Consider the following 4762-nt stretch of genomic DNA (forward strand, 5'->3'; position numbering starts at 1 on the left):
TTTTGTTACATGTTTACAAAATCCTTATTAAACTAACTGTGAGAAACACCCTCTGAAATCTCCACCTAAAATAAATCTATTTTTGGTATTTGTGGTAGATATTTGTGGAATCATTTGTAGAATCATTACAAAGCTGTTTATTAGGCAGACACATGTATAGGCTTGTCACGATAACACGTTTTGAAGTGTGATATAGCACTGAAGTAAATATGAACGATAATATTGAAACAAATTTATGCCACTGACACATTAACCCAAGAGCTGATGTAAATCACAAAAACTATTCTAAATCTAGAATATTGTTAAAAATCATGAGCTGCAAAAAGTAAACAGCAAAATGAAACACTTTAATGATTCATAGCTATTAATTCAACCTTTTACAGCTTAAGTTTTATCCTACAGTCAAAAAATAAGAACACATTTCCTGTTAGAGCAAAGAAATAGTACTCACAAAAAAATATTGTTGCAGCTTTTGTATACTGAAAGATAAGTGGATATAGTGATCATTGTGACAGGCCTACACATGTATTGTTTATAAAAAGAGTGGACTCAAAACCCTAGATTACAATAGAATTCAGTCCATATATGCAGCCTATAGGAGGCCTTCAATAAATGCAATGAATTCATTTTGTTAGAGCAGGGTTGTGTTGGTCCCTACAATGCACTCACCTGAGGAGATGCGCTGTGGTCCTGTCTGTGGTCCTGTCTGTGGTCCTGTCTGTCAGAAACCCGGCCAAGTTTGAGTGCTTTTCTTCAGCACCAGCCCCCAGATGCTCCTGAAAAGAAAATTACAATAACTAAAACGTTATATTTCTTTTGATATCGATTGCATTCAACAAAACTTTCTACATTCTCTCTCTCTCTCTCTCTCTCTCTCTCTCTCTCTCTCCCTATATATATATATATATATATCTATATCTATATCTATATCTATCTATCTATCTATCTATCTATCTATCTATCTATCTATCTATCTATCTATCTATCTATATATATATATATATATATATATATATATATATATATATATATATATATATATATATATATATATATATCATATAATATCATGTTACATTATTTATATATGAAAGAGAAAGTGTCAGCAGACTTGAACTTTAACAGCTACATCAAATTAATAAAATCTGTAGCTTTTTCTATTTAAAAAAAAAAGCACAAATCAAAGGTATAGTGTGTAAACCAGACTTGGAGAGAGTCTCCAGTGGGTTACTACTACTGTAAGGTCCTGCTCACTGGCCTCTCTAAACGAGCGTTAAGACAGCTGCAGTACATCCAGAATGCTGCTGCTCGGGTTCTGACTAGAACCAGGAAGTACTTCACACATACGTCCTGTGCTCAGGTCTCTTCACTGGCTCCTGTGCCTCAGAGAATACTTTAAAGCAGCTCTGGTTGTGAACAAGTCTCTCCATGGATCAGCACCAAAGTACATCTCCGACATGTTAGTGTCATATGAACCAACTTACTGAGGACTTCAGGGACCGGCCTCCTGCTGGTGCCCAGAGTCAGGACTAAACATGGGGAATCAGCATTTTAGTTTTATGCAGCAAAAACCTAGAACAGTCTTCCTGAAGATGTGAGACAGGCCTCTACTTTGACAATGTTTAAATCCAGGCTCAAAATGGTTCTGTTTAGCTGTGCATATGACTGAAAGGGTTTCATTCGGCACTCTTCTCTTGTAATGTGAATTTTATGATGATTATTTATGTTTTGTTTGTTGCTTGTTAAGTTATGTTTGTTTGTATTTTGATTTTAATGTCTTTCTTATTCTGTGAATTACTTTGTGTACGCATGGTGCTGTACAAATACACTTAACTTGCCTTATGCCCTATGATCTGGGTCAGTTTGACCTTAAAGAGTTTATTGTATAAACATTCACCTTCTATTGTTGACCAAACACAGTAACACAAAAATCAAATGCTATTTCCAGACTTCTGGCACTGGCATTAATGAAAGTCTGGTACATGCTTTGTAGCTGTCAGCATATAGGCTCTTGGTTCTGCCCACTCCGGCCACATAAAGGTGAAGTCATTGTTTATGTAATATTCTCCTTATGCTGTGCCCTTATATCCTTCCTCTTCCTTATCTGGTACATTTTCCTCTGACATGACTCAGCAGGCTAACCCCAAAAACGAGAACATTAAAATATGTGTTTGGTTACAATCTGCCAAAGCCCAGTGACCTCCACTACGGCCCTGCCCTCCCACACCCAGCACACGTCATAGTCTGGGAGGATGCCGCACACGACATGAACTTCCTGTTTCCAATGATTCAAACAACTGACTTCCTGGTGAAGGTCAGCGATATTGGCAAGAAAAGTGTGCTTTGTTATTGTTTTCTGACACACTGCAGTTGTAACAGTGAGTGGGTGAGTAAAACGAGTATTGTACAATCAACTGGAAATACATCAACGATCAAATTTTAAAGTCAGAGTTCTATAGCCAGTTCTCTGTCAGTGAAAGCATGTGGTTTGGAGCAGATTTTGGACTTTGCATGAATAAAGTTTGTATTAAATGGCACTAATTAAAATGTCTTGTCTTGTTTATGATCATTAAATTAATACTGAATGCAATTTGTACACGTTTTTATTAAGAAAAGATATTTTAGATCAAGGTTGAACAAGGAAAAAAATATATAATTATTGTTTTACTACCATTCAGCCCTAAAATGCACACAATAATGATTTGCACTTTGAACTGTAAGTGTCGTTAGGACAAAGGTAACACAACCTCACACTGGAAGCACTTTGAAATCCAGTCTCATTCATCAGAGCACAAGTTCAAAGGGGAGAAAGTTTAGTCTTCTTTAAATGTAAGTGCTCTTTTGTCTGAAGTCAGTCGCTTGACTTCTACAAATAAAACTGTTATGCTGTCAAAATAGTGACATCAGCTATTTAAATGAGTTTGAATTGATTTTGGAAAAGTACAAAGGAACGTCAAGGTTGACCATGAGGGCTCCAGTGACATTTCTTAAGATGAATCAGCAACAGGAGCTTCGAAGAAATTATTTTGTTATTCACTTGTGCGTTATGGATTGTTTAGGTTTACACTACCACAACTATCGATTAGTCAACTAAAAAGGGGGCGTGGCAAAAGCTCTCAAAACTCTATGTATGTATACATATGTATCTATGTATATGTATCCCTATGTATCTGACCAAAACCACATTCAAAAACAAAAACAATTCAACCGTTTATGCAGAAAAAGTACCAGGAACCACTGTTTAAATAAAGACTCCATTTAAACTCATTAATCAAGTTTCATTTAATCTGCCTTTTTAATAGAAATACTAAAAAAATACCAAATCTTCAGTTTACTCACGCAGTAACTCCTCTCTCACTCCTCTCTGCTGCTTCTCCAAATAAATCCTTATAATCTAAATAAAGTGATTATATAGTACTGGCACAAGTCTCATGTATCTGTATCAATATAAGGCCTGAAAAACTGGATTTGTTGCTTGTCACCAAAATCTAACTGGCTTATTACAACAAATCAAAACAAGTACTTGACCCCAGGGAAGCTGTGAACAAAAAAAAAACAACAACTACATACTAATACAGATTCAGACTATTATTACTACTACTACTACTACTACTACTATTATTACTATTAACAATCAATCCTACACAATAATAAATGAAGAGATTTGTAGTTCCCTCATGTTAACCAAGACCTGAGTGAACACGATCCAAAACAGCTACAGACCACGCTTTTTGTGCAAATTCATTTTTAGACTTAATTTAAAGACTTTTCATCAAATCTTCAACTAAATATTTAATAGTATTTTCTCCAATACTCATTTTCTCCATTGCACATATGCTATTACACCGGGATGGAAGAAGTATTACATTTTGTTACTTAAGTAAAAGTAGAGATACCAGAGCAAAAAACTACTCAAGTAAAAGTATCACATGAAAAAATGTACTTAAGTAAAAGTATTAAAGTACCTGTTTTAAAATAGTATATTGATACCTGCTCTCAAATGTAGTGCAATAAAAGTAAAATGTAAATCCTTTAAAACTGACTTACCCCTTTAAGGACTGAGCACATCATTGACCATTATAGCTAGACTTTTTTTTTTTTTTTTTTTTTTTTTTTTTTTTTTACCATAAAAATCATGTTAAAGGAGATATCAGCATATACTTTTACCTTTTTTCCACACAGCTACCTCTATTTTACATATCCATCCTTATTTTTCTTTTGATGCATCAAATAAGTGGGTAACACAAGTCTAAGTGGAACAAAAATATAAAAACGAATGTACTTTTAAGTAACTTTATGCAAGCAAACAATGAAAAAGCTATCTGGCCAGCTCAGAAACACTTTAAATTACATATTTGAACGATAATCAACATTTATACTTGAAATTATGTATATTGTACTTAAGGTTAGGTTTGTACAGCCCTTCTTATAAAAAATGTCAGGCGTTTATGCAGCTGAGACACTGATTTTCCCAGGTCATATTTCTTGGGATGTCTATTAAGTAATGTAGAGATACATTTTTTTAAACTTAAGTACAGTACTTTTACTTCGTTACATTTCTCCATGTTACGTAACCAATGAAAAACTGACTTGGCGAAGTTCAAATGTCCCGGTGGTGATTTGCCAGCGTTGTATACTCAGAAAGAGAGCAGCACCGCGGACGGCTACATCACTCACACCCCTGCTGAAATAATAGGTTTAGCCAGAGCACAGACCAACAGGGCATTCTGTAGGCCATGACCAATCTCCTGCATAGATCCAT

This window comes from Periophthalmus magnuspinnatus, chromosome 4, assembly GCF_009829125.3.
Source record: "Periophthalmus magnuspinnatus isolate fPerMag1 chromosome 4, fPerMag1.2.pri, whole genome shotgun sequence".
Lineage (NCBI taxonomy): Eukaryota > Metazoa > Chordata > Actinopteri > Gobiiformes > Gobiidae > Periophthalmus > Periophthalmus magnuspinnatus.